The sequence below is a fragment of the Lactuca sativa genome, chromosome 2, assembly GCF_002870075.4.
Source record: "Lactuca sativa cultivar Salinas chromosome 2, Lsat_Salinas_v11, whole genome shotgun sequence".
Lineage (NCBI taxonomy): Eukaryota > Viridiplantae > Streptophyta > Magnoliopsida > Asterales > Asteraceae > Lactuca > Lactuca sativa.
This window is the reverse complement of record NC_056624.2, coordinates 229,991,291-230,011,477: the sequence shown is the minus strand read 5'-3', so window position 1 is coordinate 230,011,477 and position 20,187 is coordinate 229,991,291.

The following is a 20,187-nucleotide window of genomic DNA, read 5'->3' as shown; positions in this document are numbered from 1 at the left end:
GTACGTTTTTGTTTCCTGCGAGATGTTCAACAGTGAAAGTATATCGTGAAAACCACTCTTGCCAACGTATTAGCCGGCCTAATTTGTTATCTCCTGCAATCTTAGTTCGGAGGAAATAAGTAAAATTTTTATTATCTGTACGAACCAGGAAATTTACTGGTGTTAAATATACAGAGAATTTTGTAATAACTCTTTTTACAGCGAGTAATTCTTTTTCGTTACTATGGTAGTTTTTCTCAGCTGCTTTGAAACTTCCGGAGGTGTACCTGCAAATTTGTTCTTCGTTTTTGGGGTTTTTAGCTTTTAAAACACCTCCCCAAAATTCATCAGAAGCATCAGTTTCAATAATTAAACTGTCTTCAATGTTTGGAAGATAAAGTTTTGGAAAATTGATTAAAACTTTCTTTATCTTTTTGATGTAGTCTGTATCAGCATTTGACCAATTCCAAATGACATCTTTTTTTAATTTTGCCTGTAAAGGTTTTCTCATGGCTGCAAGTTTTTCAATATATGTTTCAGCATAAGTTAAAACACCAAGAAATCTTTGTAGTTGCTTTTTGTCTTCTAAAACATTTGGAAAGTCATGTAAATGTTCAAGAATATGCTTTTGAGGACAATGGGTACCTTCATTTATTTCTAAACCTAAAAAATTGATTTTTGTTTTGAAAAGATGAGCTTTCTTTTTTGAAAGTATTATACCATATTTTAAAATAGTTCTGAGAACCTGTGTGACATGAACATAGTGTTCTTGTTCATTTTTGCTGAAGATCATGATGTCATCAACGTATACAGTGCAGAAACCTTCAAGGCCTCGAAGAGCATTCTGCATGTGTCTTTGAAAAATACTAGGAGCTTGTTTAAGCCCAAAGGGTAGTACTTTCCATTGAAAGAGTCCATCAGGACATGTGAAGGCAGTGAGAAGCTGCGATTCTTCATCAAGTAGAACTTGCCAGAAACCTGACTTGCAGTCGAAACTTGAATAAATGTTTTTTCCTCGTAGAAGAGTCAAGAGTTCGTGCATATTGGGGAGATTATGTGAGTCTCCAATAGTTGCATCATTGATTGCTTTGTAGTTAACAACCATTCGCTTCTTTCCTCTTCTTTTCTCTGCTTCTTTATTGACAAGAAAGGCAGGGGACATATGAGGGGATTTTGATTCTATAATTAGTCTCATATCAAGTAATTCTTTGATTTGTTTGGAAAATTCTTCTCTATCTTGTAGAGAGTAAACCATAGGTTTTTCTCTAATAACCGTTTTGGGATCAATAAGCTTGATTGAAGCTTTCATCCATCCTTTGGTTTTATTTGGATCAATAGGATTTTCAGAACAAACTTTTTCAAGAAGATCTTCAATCTGTTTGAACCTGGTAGTTTGAATAGAAATAATCCTTTCTTTATTAATCTCTTCATGAGTTATATTAGTACCTGGAATTTGTTTTTCTTTAGATCCTTTTTCTTGAGTTTCAAGAAAACCTGGTTTTCCTTTGCTATAGGCCTCTGTAACCTTTTTTATAATTACCATATCATTATTAAGATGAAAGGCAATTCTATCTATCCATTGTATGAATGGTCCATAGACTTGACAGAAGTTGTTACCAATTATGATATCAATTCCTGAATTTTGTTGGTAAATAGTGGGAACATTGAAATGTTCTCCTGAAAGTTCGAGATTAATATTTCTACAAACTTTATTAATTTTTATGGTTTCACCATTTGCAATAGTGGCACTAATTTCTTTGGGAGCGTTTTCCCAGAGTTCATCCGGAATGATGAATTTGCTTGCAAGACATAAAGATGCACCTGTGTCTACAAAACAATGTACTCTAAATTTTTTATATCCTTTAAAGTTAAGGAAGGCAGAAACATAAATAGAGTTTGGATTAGTAAGATTCATGATAAGGGAATCATCAATCCTCTGGAGGTTTACGCAAAAATGGTTAATCTCCTCCTCCCTGAAAAGCGAGGTATGTATGGGACTAGTCTGAGTCATCCGTTGTTGATTCGTATTCTTCAGTGTCTGATGAAGATTCTGTTTCAACATGATATATAAAAACATGTTGCGTACCATCATACTCTTCTTCAAGAGCTTCATAGCCTCCATTGTTAGCGGTTTGTAAAACCTTGACTTTGTCAGGGTATTTTTTTCTATTTGGACATTCGTTTGCGTAGTGTCCTTCTTCATTGCAGATCCAACACCTACATTTTTTCTTTCCTTGCGGACAAGAAGTAGTTTTCTTAGGTGTTTCTTTTGATGGTTTCTTGAAGTATTTTCCTGGTGAAAATTTTCTTCTTTTCTTTTTCCAAAAAGATTTGTATTTCTTTTTGTTTTTATACTTTTTCTTAGTATAATTTTTCTTTCCAATATCAAAGTTTTTGAAATCAGAGAGAATGCTACAACAATCTTTGCTTATAGTTTTAAGCTTTTGTTGTTTATATCTGTCTTGACAGATTCTATCAATTTCTTCTTTTGCAATTTTTGTTGCGTAAGAAAGACTGGTTTGCTGGATTTCTCCAGTAGCTTCTTTTTTCCATCTGTCTGTACAGGTTTCTCCAATAATTGGAATTTTCATGAGATAAGCAGATATCCATTGCGCATATTCACTTCTCTGTGGAATATCATACAAATATGATTCATACATACATGTGTATTTGTCGAGAAGACTAATATCATGTAACTGGAGTTTAGTCATTGAAACTCTTGCTATGTCAACCTTCTTATTTATGGTGAAGTCTTTATTAGAAATATAATCAAGACCTAAGAAAGTAGTGTATATGACATTTATGAGATTATCAAAAAGATCTGAGCCATGTAGTTCTTCATTCCAATTATTGTTTCTTAGGAATTTCTGCACGATTCCATCAGTTTTGTGTTCTAAAAGTAGTAGAACATTTTTTGCTTTTTCAAATTCATCTGGATTTGTTTGTAAGATTAGTGAAATCTCAGTAACCCATTTTTCTACAACTCTTTCTCTGAGTTTTAAATCTTGGATACAATCAATATTGAGTACATTGATCGTATTGGGTCCTTGGCCACTATTTGGAATTCCATTGTGGACAGGCATTTTGAACTCGTATTTCTTTTTATTGCCTCTTCTTGTGGCTGTATAAGAAGATTCTGCTTCATCATCTTCCATATCTGAATATTCGAACTTAACAGTTTTTGTATTTGTTTTAAAATTATCTTCTTGTTCTGATTCAGTATCGGGTTCATTTATTTTAGTCATTCTAAAATATTGATCAAAAAGTTTGGGTTCTTTTTGATACAATTCTTCACATTCTTCAGTTTCTAAAGATAAAAGCTGAATAAGCTTTTGGTCAGTTTTATCATAATCTTCATATTGAAGGTTAAAGAAATATTTCTCGAGACGTTCAGAGATTGTTTCTTTCATTTTTATTCTTTCTTGAAAATGTTAATTTTCTGGGAATCTTTTGAGCTTCCTAAGTCAGGGTTTCCAATACTAGGATTGGGGGGTGAGTATTTCTTAAGACCTGAATATTTTCCAGGCTTGGTTTTTTGTTCTATGATGGAGATATTCTTAATGTGCTCAAGTATGTCTTTATTACATGGGCAAGAGTCAATCTTTTCAGATAACTCTTTGGTAATGTCTGCAATAATTTTTGCAGATGCTACTTCCAACTGGGTAATGGTTACATATTTATTAAATGTTAAGTCCATGTTTATAATCAGCCCATCAATTTTTTCATTAAGGAGATTGATTGATCTATTGAGCTCGGGTATCGAGGTGGTTGATCTATTGAGCTCGGGTATCGAGGTCATCCTATTAGTTGTTTTAATTGATCATGTATATTAGTGATCTTAATGTTGGTTTCCTTAAGAGTGCCCTCAATATTTGCCTTCTTGGCGACTTCTTCAACAAATTGGTTGTTTTTTAAAGAGCTTTCTAAAAGAATTGAATGTTTGTCAATAGACTGGGTTAACTTGATAGTTAATTTATTTTGTTTTTCAATAACTTCGAAGAATTTTTCAAAATCTTTTTTATCAAGATTGTTTTTAACCATAAAGGCTAAATCGTTTTTAAATTGGTTAAAAGGTATTTTATTTTTTGAAATATCTGTAGAAATATCTTTTGAAATACCAAGATAATGGCTTATTTTTGAAGTTTTTAAAAGACATCTTGCAATGATTTGGTTGAGATTATTGCAATGATTTACGATTGTTTGAACACCAGCTTTACCAGAAGTAGAGAAAACGTATTCTTTCTTTTCAGTATTATCGTCAAGAGTTTTAATTTTGACTGTTTTACCTTTTTTATAGAAATGAGGAAAATCAATTTTATTATTCATTTATAATGTCAGTGATTTGTTTGATATTCTGGCGTAGACTATCAATTTTTAAAGACATGTTTCTTATTAGGTTATTATCTTTTCTCTCCGAGCTTTCTCCTATGTGGAGTGAATCCATAGAAATTCTTGGTCTAAGAGTTTCTCCTAGAGCTTTTTTATTTCTAGCTATATTTAAAACCCAAGAGTTTTCTTGAGGATTTATGTCGCAGAATTGTTTATCTTTGACATGACCTATTTCTGAAAAGACATCATCAAGTTCGATGTACTCGTCTTTCTTATAGTCTATGCTATGGTGACTGTTGGTCAGGGCATATCCTATGAGATATGTTATGGTGAAAGGTTTATCACCTGGACTCATTAGGTCACTTCTTTCAAAGTGATGTATAAAAGATAAGGTTTTATCTATATTTGCAGATTTTAAATCCAGAGCAAACTTTGGATAGACTGAAAACATAAACTTTTGGTAAGCAAGGTTTCCCTTTGCAGCACCTAAGATGCAGTCCTGTCTGTCAGTAATTCTGTTGTCAATTAAGGCCATTTTTATGGGAGAATTTATTCCTGCTTGGAATTGGGATTTTAACAAAATTTTTACAGCTCCGATATGGACCATTCTAATTTTTGATCTAATCTCAACTGGAATACTTTTTAAGTTATTATGTATTTGTTCCTTAGTTAAAAGGGGTAGAAAGACAGCTCCTATTGTATCTTTTATGTCTACGGACATTTCTTTAGTACTAACAAAGTAGAAGATTTCATTTTTCCTTTTAAGGGGATTTAGAATACTAAGTTTAGAAGGAACATTTTTGAAAATGTTTTCTTTCTTTATTTTTAAATCAATTTTCTTAACTCTAGAGAGAAGGTCTTGTTTTATTAAAAGATTTGCATGGAAGCCGTCTTCATCTTCAACATAAGTTAAGATTTGTTTTTCTTCTGAATTATTTTCTTCAGTGTTGTTGAAAATTTCATTATTCATTTTAAGAAAAGCTAACAAGTTAAAATAAACTTTCTGAGTTTTGAAACTAATTTTTTATTTCTATCAAGATGTTCTTGATGTACTTTTTGCTTATGCAGGAGATACATACGTATATTAACCAAGTTTGGTATATATTCGTGAGTATGTTTATTTTGTGCTTGTAGAATTCTGAAATCTATATGCACCAAGTCTTTTTTATTATTGAAAAGTATTTCTTTATGGTGATTTATTTCAATCTCTTTATTATGAATATGTTCAAACTTTACTCTGTAAAGTGTTTTATTATAGTTTGGGTGTGTGGATGTGCACGGAATTTGTGTTTTAACAAAGAAGGGAATAAATATAAAAATTGTGAAAAGATGACTCTTGTATCAATAAATGTGTAATTGTGATGTGGTGAGTGTTATACTTACATGGATAGAAACTATTCAAGCCAGCCTGTGTCGTTCATTGGTCTGTGTGGTTGCTTTCCCTGTTGGCATGGTGCCTGTGGTACTGTTAATCATCGTCGACCTGACACTCTGTCACTTACAAGTTTCATCACTCTAAATTGTATGAACACTCAAAAATAACAAAACAAAGATTTATTGATAACAGAGTTCCCAAAATGGGAAGACTCTTACAATATTTTACATTTTTCCAGTGCAAACGGCACCTGGTAAAACACAAATTCCGTGCACATCCACACACCCAAACTGGTATTTCCTCACAAATACTTCACCTACAAAAAGAGAGGGGGAGATTAGAGAAAAAATTAGAATGGTCCATATCGGAGCTGTAAAAATTTTGTTAAAATCCCAATTCCAAGCAGGAATACATAATAACTTAAAAAGTATTCCAGTTGAGATTAGATCAAAAATTAGAATGGTCCATATCGGAGCTGTAAAAATTTTGTTAAAATCCCAATTCCAAGCAGGAATAAATTCTCCCATAAAAATGGCCTTAATTGACAACAGAATTACTGACAGACAGGACTGCATCTTAGGTGCTGCAAAGGGAAACCTTGCTTACCAAAAGTTTATGTTTTCAGTCTATCCAAAGTTTGCTCTGGATTTAAAATCTGCAAATATAGATAAAACCTTATCTTTTATACATCACTTTGAAAGAAGTGACCTAATGAGTCCAGGTGATAAACCTTTCACCATAACATATCTCATAGGATATGCCCTGACCAACAGTCACCATAGCATAGACTATAAGAAAGACGAGTACATCGAACTTGATGATGTCTTTTCAGAAATAGGTCATGTCAAAGATAAACAATTCTGCGACATAAATCCTCAAGAAAACTCTTGGGTTTTAAATATAGCTAGAAATAAAAAAGCTCTAGGAGAAACTCTTAGACCAAGAATTTCTATGGATTCACTCCACATAGGAGAAAGCTCGGAGAGAAAAGATAATAACCTAATAAGAAACATGTCTTTAAAAATTGATAGTCTACGCCAGAATATCAAACAAATCACTGACATTATAAATGAATAATAAAATTGATTTTCCTCATTTCTATAAAAAAGGTAAAACAGTCAAAATTAAAACTCTTGACGATAATACTGAAAAGAAAGAATACGTTTTCTCTACTTCTGGTAAAGCTGGTGTTCAAACAATCGTAAATCATTGCAATAATCTCAACCAAATCATTGCAAGATGTCTTTTAAAAACTTCAAAAATAAGCCATTATCTTGGTATTTCAAAAGATATTTCTACAGATATTTCAAAAAATAAAATACCTTTTAACCAATTTAAAAACGATTTAGCCTTTATGGTTAAAAACAATCTTGATAAAAAAGATTTTGAAAAATTCTTCGAAGTTATTGAAAAACAAAATAAATTAACTATCAAGTTAACCCAGTCTATTGACAAACATTCAATTCTTTTAGAAAGCTCTTTAAAAAACAACCAATTTGTTGAAGAAGTCGCCAAGAAGGCAAATATTGAGGGCACTCTTAAGGAAACCAACATTAAGATCACTAATATACATGATCAATTAAAACAACTAATAGGATGACCTCGATACCCGAGCTCAATAGATCAACCACCTCGATACCCGAGCTCAATAGATCAATCAATCTCCTTAATGAAAAAATTGATGGGCTGATTATAAACATGGACTTAACATTTAATAAATATGTAACCATTACCCAGTTGGAAGTAGCATCTGCAAAAATTATTGCAGACATTACCAAAGAGTTATCTGAAAAGATTGACTCTTGCCCATGTAATAAAGACATACTTGAGCACATTAAGAATATCTCCATCATAGAACAAAAAACCAAGCCTGGAAAATATTCAGGTCTTAAGAAATACTCACCCCCCAATCCTAGTATTGGAAACCCTGACTTAGGAAGCTCAAAAGATTCCCAGAAAATTAACATTTTCAAGAAAGAATAAAAATGAAAGAAACAATCTCTGAACGTCTCGAGAAATATTTCTTTAACCTTCAATATGAAGATTATGATAAAACTGACCAAAAGCTTATTCAGCTTTTATCTTTAGAAACTGAAGAATGTGAAGAATTGTATCAAAAAGAACCCAAACTTTTTGATCAATATTTTAGAATGACTAAAATAAATGAACCCGATACTGAATCAGAACAAGAAGATAATTTTAAAACAAATACAAAAACTGTTAAGTTCGAATATTCAGATATGGAAGATGATGAAGCAGAATCTTCTTATACAGCCACAAGAAGAGGCAATAAAAAGAAATACGAGTTCAAAATGCCTGTCCACAATGGAATTCCAAATAGTGGCCAAGGACCCAATACGATCAATGTACTCAATATTGATTGTATCCAAGATTTAAAACTCAGAGAAAGAGTTGTAGAAAAATGGGTTACTGAGATTTCACTAATCTTACAAACAAATCCAGATGAATTTGAAAAAGCAAAAAATGTTCTACTACTTTTAGAACACAAAACTGATGGAATCGTGCAGAAATTCCTAAGAAACAATAATTGGAATGAAGAACTACATGGCTCAGATCTTTTTGATAATCTCATAAATGTCATATACACTACTTTCTTAGGTCTTGATTATATTTCTAATAAAGACTTCACCATAAATAAGAAGGTTGACATAGCAAGAGTTTCAATGACTAAACTCCAGTTACATGATATTAGTCTTCTCGACAAATACACATGTATGTATGAATCATATTTGTATGATATTCCACAGAGAAGTGAATATGCGCAATGGATATCTGCTTATCTCATGAAAATTCCAATTATTGGAGAAACCTGTACAGACAGATGGAAAAAAGAAGCTACTGGAGAAATCCAGCAAACCAGTCTTTCTTACGCAACAAAAATTGCAAAAGAAGAAATTGATAGAATCTGTCAAGACAGATATAAACAACAAAAGCTTAAAACTATAAGCAAAGATTGTTGTAGCATTCTCTCTGATTTCAAAAACTTTGATATTGGAAAGAAAAATTATACTAAGAAAAAGTATAAAAACAAAAAGAAATACAAATCTTTTTGGAAAAAGAAAAGAAGAAAATTTTCACCAGGAAAATACTTCAAGAAACCATCAAAAGAAACACCTAAGAAAACTACTTCTTGTCCGCAAGGAAAGAAAAAATGTAGGTGTTGGATCTGCAATGAAGAAGGACACTACGCAAACGAATGTCCAAATAGAAAAAAATACCCTGACAAAGTCAAGGTTTTACAAACCGCTAACAATGGAGGCTATGAAGCTCTTGAAGAAGAGTATGATGGTACGCAACATGTTTTTATATATCATGTTGAAACAGAATCTTCATCAGACACTGAAGAATACGAATCAACAACGGATGACTCAGACTAGTCCCATACATACCTCGCTTTTCAGGGAGGAGGAGATTAACCATTTTTGCGTAAACCTCCAGAGGATTGATGATTCCCTTATCATGAATCTTACTAATCCAAACTCTATTTATGTTTCTGCCTTCCTTAACTTTAAAGGATATAAAAAATTTAGAGTACATTGTTTTGTAGACACAGGTGCATCTTTATGTCTTGCAAGCAAATTCATCATTCCGGATGAACTCTGGGAAAACGCTCCCAAAGAAATTAGTGCCACTATTGCAAATGGTGAAACCATAAAAATTAATAAAGTTTGTAGAAATATTAATCTCGAACTTTCAGGAGAACATTTCAATGTTCCCACTATTTACCAACAAAATTCAGGAATTGATATCATAATTGGTAACAACTTCTGTCAAGTCTATGGACCATTCATACAATGGATAGATAGAATTGCCTTTCATCTTAATAATGATATGGTAATTATAAAAAAGGTTACAGAGGCCTATAGCAAAGGAAAACCAGGTTTTCTTGAAACTCAAGAAAAAGGATCTAAAGAAAAACAAATTCCAGGTACTAATATAACTCATGAAGAGATTAATAAAGAAAGGATTATTTCTATTCAAACTACCAGGTTCAAACAGATTGAAGATCTTCTTGAAAAAGTTTGTTCTGAAAATCCTATTGATCCAAATAAAACCAAAGGATGGATGAAAGCTTCAATCAAGCTTATTGATCCCAAAACGGTTATTAGAGAAAAACCTATGGTTTACTCTCTACAAGATAGAGAAGAATTTTCCAAACAAATCAAAGAATTACTTGATATGAGACTAATTATAGAATCAAAATCCCCTCATATGTCCCCTGCCTTTCTTGTCAATAAAGAAGCAGAGAAAAGAAGAGGAAAGAAGCGAATGGTTGTTAACTACAAAGCAATCAATGATGCAACTATTGGAGACTCACATAATCTCCCCAATATGCACGAACTCTTGACTCTTCTACGAGGAAAAAACATTTATTCAAGTTTCGACTGCAAGTCAGGTTTCTGGCAAGTTCTACTTGATGAAGAATCGCAGCTTCTCACTGCCTTCACATGTCCTGATGGACTCTTTCAATGGAAAGTACTACCCTTTGGGCTTAAACAAGCTCCTAGTATTTTTCAAAGACACATGCAGAATGCTCTTCGAGGCCTTGAAGGTTTCTGCACTGTATACGTTGATGACATCATGATCTTCAGCAAAAATGAACAAGAACACTATGTTCATGTCACACAGGTTCTCAGAACTATTTTAAAATATGGTATAATACTTTCAAAAAAGAAAGCTCATCTTTTCAAAACAAAAATCAATTTTTTAGGTTTAGAAATAAATGAAGGTACCCATTGTCCTCAAAAGCATATTCTTGAACATTTACATGACTTTCCAAATGTTTTAGAAGACAAAAAGCAACTACAAAGATTTCTTGGTGTTTTAACTTATGCTGAAACATATATTGAAAAACTTGCAGCCATGAGAAAACCTTTACAGGCAAAATTAAAAAAAGATGTCATTTGGAATTGGTCAAATGCTGATACAGACTACATCAAAAAGATAAAGAAAGTTTTAATCAATTTTCCAAAACTTTATCTTCCAAACATTGAAGACAGTTTAATTATTGAAACTGATGCTTCTGATGAATTTTGGGGAGGTGTTTTAAAAGCTAAAAACCCCAAAAACGAAGAACAAATTTGCAGGTACACCTCCGGAAGTTTCAAAGCAGCTGAGAAAAACTACCATAGTAACGAAAAAGAATTACTCGCTGTAAAAAGAGTTATTACAAAATTCTCTGTATATTTAACACCAGTAAATTTCCTGGTTCGTACAGATAATAAAAATTTTACTTATTTCCTCCGAACTAAGATTGCAGGAGATAACAAATTAGGCCGGCTAATACGTTGGCAAGAGTGGTTTTCACGATATACTTTCACTGTTGAACATCTCGCAGGAAACAAAAACGTACTGGCAGACTGCCTCACCCGTGACTTCAGGTATACCTTACATCATCCATGATCTCACTCGCTCCTCTCGAGCCCTATAAAAGGATATGATCCTCAAGACATATTTCCTCACAAATACTTCACCTACAAAAAGAGAGGGGGAGATTAGAGAAAAAAGTAAACAAAATTTGAGTTTACAAAAATGGAAGACCTCAACACTTTGAGGATGAAGAAACAAATGCTCCTCATAGAGCTATCTGCAATTGAGCAGAAAATCAACTTGTATGAACAAGTAACAACGGTCACCAATGTACCGGAAAGCGAAAGCTCAAAAACAAAGGCTATTCCAGTGCAAACGGCACCTGGTAAAGAATCAACAAATCCGTTGAAAGCTGATGCTTTGCTAAAAAGCATAATAAAGGAGACAGCTACTCCTCTTCCTGATGGAAAAACTAGCTTGTTGGTTGATACCAATCCTTGTACTGAAGGAATCAGTAAAATGACAACTTTGTCACCCATTAACAAATCTGTGCAGGAGTTTACACCAGATTACAAAAAAGCTCTTAACAAAGAAGCTGAAAGATTTTATGTAATCTACAAAGGACCTCATGCCGGTGTTCATACTGACTGGGGAATTACAGAAACATTCTGTAAAGTTGATAAAGTTACTTGCAAAAAATTCAGAAATGAAGCATCTGCAAGATTAAGCCTTGCCACTTATCAAGACGATACAAGCAAGACTAACCAACCACTTCTTCGACCAAAAATTCATAAAGTCAAAGAAGCTCACAGAGACCAAAGGTTTGACGTTCCAAATAACGTTCAACAAATGGTTAACCATCCTGAAATCTCTTTCGAAGACTTCAGAACAATCTGGAAGAAAGCAAGAGCTGCATGCCCAGAAGACCTTGTTCATGAAAAGTTTTTCACTACGGACAAGAAAACAAAAAGTATGTTCAACTTCCTCGAAGGATCAGATGCAAAATTAGTCTACCAAGCCTTTCAAGCTGGACTAATTGACAATATCTACCCAAGTTGCAACCTTCAAGAACTCATTTTCTTCCCAAGCAACATGGTAGAATCCATTAAAAACTTTCGAAAGAAAGTACTTAAAGCAAAAGATAATCCGATCTACATCAGATGCATCTCTTCACTCCCAGAATGGATTCAAGAATCAACTCTTTCTCCATACCACTTTCTGGAAATTGGTCTTTCTAAAGCCAATAGAGATATTGAACAATCTCAACCAATGGAAGACAAAGATCTACCTTTTACAGAGATTCTTCATCCCAATCGCATCAATGGTTTAAGAAGAATATCAGAAAAAATCATCGAGATTATCTCTGGTTCAAAAAAGAAGATTAATTATACCGACTCGCATTGTATAATTACAAGCTGGAGTTACAACAACACCAGCCAAGAAGATCTTCGTCAAGCCTCCAAGTTTGGCGAAAAATTCATGAACAATAGCATGGAAGTATCCAATGCTACACGCCAACACTTCTGCCGACATGCAGAACAACTTTTTGAAGAACATCTTTGTCACTTTTGCGAAAGCAAAGATTCGGAGACAATGGAGGGACCCCCCTCTGAAGATGACAAATCATCATCATCTTAAAGAAAGATGCTTCACGTGTCAAATGGCCCCAGCCACTCAAATTAATAATGCCTTTCTTCATTATTAGAAGCTTTCTAGCTGTCCACAATAATGTAATCTTTAGTGGATAAAAACGTCATACCTGACATATTAGGCAAGGATCAGACCCTCTCAATGTATCTATAAATTGAGAGTTATGTTTTGTTTTAGGGACATCGCAATAACGAGTGCAAGAAAAAAAACACTCTCTATCTAGTAAATTCTCAGTTCAATGTCTAGTGAGTAATTCCTCCCTTAGAAGGGGAAAAATGTAAAATATTGTAAGAGTCTTCCCATTTTGGGAACTCTGTTATCAATAAATCTTTGTTTTGTTATTTTTGAGTGTTCATACAATTTAGAGTGATGAAACTTGTAAGTGACAGAGTGTCAGGTCGACGATGATTAACAGTACCACAGGCACCATGCCAACAGGGAAAGCAACCACACAGACCAATGAACGACACAGGCTGGCTTGAATAGTTTCTATCCATGTAAGTATAACACTCACCACATCACAATTACACATTTATTGATACAAGAGTCATCTTTTCACAATTTTTATATTTATTCCCTTCTTTGTTAAAACACAAATTCCGTGCACATCCACACACCCAAACTGGTATCAGAGCCAGGTTTGTGGTGATGCCTTTTGGGATCACCAATGCACCAACAACGTTCATGGATCTCATGAATCAGGTGTGTACGCCTATGTTGGACCGATCGGTGATTGTCTTCATCGATGATATATTGGTCTATTCGAAGACCATAGAGCAGCATGATGAGAATTTGCACGAGATTCTTAGGATTATGAGGATGGAGAGGTTATACGCCAAGGTTTTAAAGTGTGAGTTTTGGTTGAGCGATGTTCTATTTCTGGGACACCTCGTCAATCAAAACGATATTTTGGTTTACCCAACCAAGATAGAGGCGGTTATGTGATGGGAGATTCCAAAGTCTTCATATGAGATTCAGAGTTTCCTCGGTTTGGCAGGATATTATCGGAGATTCATTCGAGACTTCTCTAAGATTGTGTAAGTTTCTTTTGAACGAGTGTCTATGATATAAAAAACTGTTCTGAGTTTTCTATAAGTGGTGTTGCAGTTTTTTATTAGATTTCTATGAAAGAAAAGATTGTTTGATTGATCCACATTTTTCTTTTCTTTTTCTTTTCTTTTGCGTTAGTAACCAATTAATATATTAGGCAAACCTTAAAAAAAAAAAAGCCACTACATTATATGTTATTTTTGTTTTTAACATCGTGATTTCTTTCCTTTTTTTTTCTTAAAAAAAGTAAAAAACCATCATTTCTTTTGAAAATTTGCCAAACATTTCCTTTCTCTTTAAAATCTGGTTTAATATTCCTTTTCATTTTTTAAAGTTAGTTTGATATTTTCCTTTATTTTTTTATAAATTTTATCTTTCATTACAACATTAAATATAGAGAGTACCAATCTACTATTTTTTCCATAAATAAAATAAACCAAATGTTATGTTTAATTTCTATATAGGTTGTGCTCAACAAAACTAACGAGTAGTGGGTAGTGGATAGCTGATAGCGGGTAGTTGTTGTTTTTATTTGTTACATAAGTGTTCACAAAAATATACACACTACTATATACGTATTTAATTGTTAAAATATTTTTTTATACTTGATTTTCGTTTTTGACATAAAGTTTTTAGGCAAATTACAAAAAAAAAAAAAAAAACAATTACATTTTTAAATATGTCAATATTAGGGATAATATCACTATCGTGTAACAAACTTTTATAAATTTGTTTAAATGGTCACTTAGGTTTTTTTTTCTTACGTTTTAAGGGCACAAAGTGCATCTTTTCGGGTTTAAAATGTCGCCTTTAGATATATGACGGGGTAACCACGTAACTTTGGTGGTTCGATTGACAATACAAGTCTATGTGACAGTTTAGTCAACACAGGGGAAGTTTGGTTTTTGTTTAAGTAAAAAGAAAAACTGAGATTGAATAAAAATACAAAGCCCCTCTCATCGACTACTAAATAACGATCACATGTTTTGCAACATAAGATACAATTTTATACATAAAAAAAGTCCAACTCCCTCTGATGATTTGGATTTCTTCGCCATTCTCATGAACGAACAGAAGCACCACATGTTTTTCTTAAAACCTCTTCATTATCGTTTTAACCAACGCCCCTCTCATCGACTACTAGGGCTCAAACAATCGACGCTTACCGAGTACAACACTTCCTCTGGTACGACTCGAGAATCTCCAGTTAACCCTGCCTTCTGCAATTTCGAACCCAGGTGTGATTCTAGGGTTCTATTGACGCCCCCCCCCCCCCCCCCCCCCCCCTTATTGTGAGAATACAAATACGCATCCTTGCAACAGATTAAAGGTACGTGACGACCCCTTCATCTATGATTTCTTGAGCATGATTACCCATTCGTTGTGCGATTTTACCGGTTCGCAATTCCATATGGTGTGATTGAGGGTACGCCTAATTTCAAGGAAAGCTCTGCCCATTTCCTAGAAATTTGACCATACGAAACCATTTTGCACCGATCTTGGGCAAAACACAAGCTTTTACTAGTCTTACATAATCTCTATGAAATTGAGTTTCTTTCCTTTTGTTTTTGAATATCTTGTTGTTGAATCTCCTGCAAGCAAAAGCGAAATCCAAAAAAAGAAGAGTTTCGATCAAAGCTCCTAAAATCGCAAAAATTGTGTTTTTCTTTGATCTTGATTTGGAAAAGGTACATAATGAATTTTCCTTTTACAACCCGTTAAATCGGGTAACAAGACCAATTAAGCAGGTCAATGTGTACTTTATGCCCTTAGAAAACAAGAAAAAACCTTATGGACCATTTAAACTAATTCGTAAAAGTATATTTTACCCGTCAATATTACTATCATCATCTTATCGTGTTATGTCAAACCACATAAATAAATAAGTTTGTCACTTTTAAAAAAAACTCGTAAACAATTGCGGAAATTACAAATTTAACAAAGTTAGAAAAATCGAATTGCTTTTCTCATAAAAAGAAAATGAAGTGGTGAAAAACAAAAACAAGATATAAATAATGTTTTTCTTTAACTTAATTTAATTATAAAAATATATTTTCTTTTGAAAAGATAATCTCTATTTATTGTGGAAAGTCGACGTGGAGGATAGGAGGGGACGTTTCAGTATTAAACAATAATATTTTCTTTATATGTCAATCATCATCATCATCATCGAAAAATAAATAAATAAGTTGATTTTAAAAAGTCCCGTTGATATTCAATTTATGTCCCTTTTGTTTTTGGCTTTAACTTTAAGGAAATGAAGGTTTCCGTATAAAAGTGAAAAGTCTTTCTCTCCCCGTGCGGGGTCATAGTTTTTGAAAATGCAAATTTCATAAATGTACTCTAAACTATTTTACCAATAAAACAACAAATTATATCTAAATTTAGATACCTTTGTTTTCTCTTGAACATGGACATTGTTAGGCAAGAGTGTAATCACATACCCCGGTGAGAGATGAGGTGTTACTATGATGGTTGTGTGGTGAACACCATACATAAGAAGATACACCGTGTCTCTTTTTTCATGTTTCATATTGTTGTACTGTATAATGTTCATTGTTGTATATTTTGAGGGAATGAAAGGTGATCATTTTTTATGAGTAAAGATGTAAGAGGACAGTGAGAGATGAAAAAAAAAACGAACTATATCCCTGCCTTAAGTTGATATGATTTTTTTTTTCTTTTCTTTTTCAAGTCTCCAACCTTTGAATGCCAAATAAATTTAAAAAAAAAAAGCCAACAAATTATGTTTAAAAATGGATTCCAGTGATATCCAAATACCTTTTTTATACGCAATTGCAATCAAATACTAAACTCAATAAGCAATTACACGACGACTATGAAAGTTTATTGCGTTGTTGTGAAATTTGAATGTCCAATTATCCAAACAATAACCAAAAGTTTTTTAATCTATATGTGTGATGAGATGCTTCCCTCCATAAGATTGGAGGTTCAAGTCGAGATATAAATAGAATTCAGAAATATTATATAAGAGTAGATTAATTTGTGCATGCATTTAAAAAAAACAATAAATATAATAAAATAATGAGCGGTTGGGCCGTTTGTGAGTTTGGGCGAGTCAAGACTCGAGTGAAAGAATAACATAATATCATGCATTCATGCCTTTAAAGTTTAAATCTTAATTTAATCTAGGCCCACATTTAGAAATGTTTTGCACAATAATCACGATATTTAGTAATAATTCAATAAATATGAAAAGCAATATAAACATAAAATTAAGAAAAAAATGTTTAGGACCAAAAATAGCAAAAGCAAAAAAATATTTCAACACAAACCAAAGAAAATGCACATCACATGAACCATTTTTATTGTAGTTTACTCTAAATAAAATTATGTTTTCCTTACATTAGTCATATGAAAACAAGGGTTCGTCACACCAATAACCAAAAAAAAAGTGAAATTAATATTACAAAATGATCATCTTTCAATATTCACTTCTACTTTTATGTTTCAATTGGTTATTGTTTATAAGTTTCATTTATAAATTGTTTCTTGTTTCAATTAAAAAAAAAAATCAGTCACAATCAATTTCAATTGTTAGTAGAGTAGGTATATTTATATATTATTACTATATTGTTTGGAGTTTCATCATTATATTGATTGTTTAGTTTTAGCAGTTTGATTATTGACATTTGAGTAAACTTTGTTTGCAACAATCAATTTGTTGCAAATATTTTTACCAATTTTGCATTTCAAGATTAATAGATTGTTTGGAGTTTGAAAAAAAAAAAAAAAAAAAAAAAAAAAAAAAAAAACTGTTTCGATAAGTAAAGAATAAACTGGCTGCTAACAAGTTTTATTTTTTATTCTTAACTTAAGTAACCACTCTTTAATTATTGCTGTTTAAAAGTTTCAAATGATCACGGAAATTGATTGATAAAGCAATTAATCATTGTAAAAGAAAAGTCATTACATAGTAATTTTGCTTCAAGAAAATATATATGAGATTGTTTTATTTGAAGTTTTTTTTACTTTTAGTTTGTATGAATCATCATACAACATACATACTTATAAAACTAGAATTTTTTCTTGAATTTTATGCATTTGAAACCCCCATTCTTTTTTCCTTTCACCACATTCATTTGAAACTCCCATGACTTTTCAATTTCTTTATAATAATAATTATAATTTGTTGATTAGGTTAAATAAATATCAAATCTAAAGTGTAATCATATATTAACTAAATTTCAATATTAAAATAATATCTTTACTTCTACTTATAAAATTATGTTTTTTTTTTTAACTTTTAACATATTATACTTAATTTATTAGTTTTAATATATTGTTGGATGTAAACCATTATCATTTTAAATGTATAATTTTTGAACAATTTGTATAAAATACTTAAATTATTAATTAAAATATAACATTATAGGCTCAACTTAAATATAAATTTTATTATAACTTAAACAACCCAAAACTACTTTTTAAATAGTTAAAAGTGATAAATTGTAGTGTCTTTCTAATAATGATTGTAAGTTGGTTAATAAGGTTAAATAAATATCCAACTTAAAGTGTAATCATAAATAGACTAAATTTCAATTTTAAAATAATATCTTTACTTCTATTTATAAAGTTATGTCTTTAAATTTTAACATATTATACTTAATTTATTAGATTTAAAATGTTGTTGCATGTAAACCATTATTAGTTTAAAGCTACAACTTTTGAACAATTTGGACAAAATACTTAATTTGTTAATTTAAATATAACATTACAGTCAACTTAAATATAAATTTCAGTTCCACTAAAAAACCAAATAATATTTTATAAATAGTTAAAAGTGATAAATTATAGTGATAAATGCAAAAACTAAATTGTAATATCAGCTTAACTAAAATATATCCTAAATATATTTTTATAATCATTAAAAAATTTCAAATAAGTAGCTTAAAATAACTTATAATAACAATAATTAAAAATAACTCTATATAAATGATTATATTGTTATCTTTAAAATAAAAAAATAATGTTTGATGTTTTAAATAATTATAATGATAAAAATTAAAACATTAAGCAAATAAATTTTAAAAAATTAGTTAACAATAACAACAACTATAAATAATATTAAACCATATATAATATTAAATTTTATTGATGTGTAACTCGCGAATAAAAGTCATTCAAGCAATTGATATTATGACATTATAATAGATGTATATATTATCATATAATTCAAAATAATCAATATATTATATCAAATTAATATACAAATTATTATATCAAATTTAAAAACAATGTTAGTGTTATATTTAAAAAATATAAATTTGTAAAAACTTCAACTATATAGGTGTTTCTGTGCATTACAATGTCAACTCAAATATAAATTTCAGTTCCATTTAAAAAAACTAAAGAATATTTTGTAAATAGTTAAAAGTGATAAATTGTAGTGATAAAAGCAAAAACTAAATTATAATTTCAATTTAACTAAAATATTTCTTAAATATGTTTTAATAATCGTTAAAAGTTTCCAAATAAGTAGCTTAAAATAACTTACAATAACAATAGTTAAAAAAACTCTATATAAATGATTATATTGTTGCCTTTAAAATAAAAAACAATGTTTGATGTTTTAAATTAATAATTATAATGATAGAAATTAAAACATTAAGCAAATAAATTTTAAAAAATTAATTAACAATAAAAACAACTATAAATAACATCAAATCATATATTATATTTAATTTTATTCATGTATAACTCGTGGGTAGAAGTCATTTAAACGATTGAGATTATGAAGTTATAATAAATGTATATATTATCATATAATTCAAATATAATCAATATATTATATCAATTTAGTATATACAAATTATTGTATCAAATTTAACAACGTTATTGTTATATTTAAAAAAAAACATATATTTGTAAAGACATCAACTATATAGGTGTTAATAAAATCAATGATTAAAGTTTCAAAGTTTGAAATTCATTAAATCTTGAAACTCGATATGTTTTGTGGTTGGAATCAAAGTTTAAAAACGGAGAAAGTAAAAACTCAAAAGTACACTATTATTGTTTGTCTCATTGGCATTATACATTGTAAATTTGGGCATTAGTTAAGTTGTTTTTCTCACCTACTGATTCAATATGTTTGTTTTTCAGTCTGAATTAAAAGTTGTGTGTTTCCATGAGTTTGATGTGTTTTTGACACAAATTTATGTAAAGGAAATTCTATTTTGCACTTTGGTTTTATTGTTCGTGATGTAAATTGAAAAACTCAAAAGTAAATTCGTATTATGATAAACCACTGTCAGAAAAGCATTAGGGCTTATGTTGCAAATATTTATTTTTTCTTGAATCTCATTCATTTGAAACCCCCATTCTTTTTTCCTTTCACCACATTTATTTGAAACTCCTATGACTTTTCAATTTCTTTATAATAATAATTATAAATTTGCTAATTAGGTTAAATAAATATTAAATCTGAAGTGTATTCATGTATAAACTAA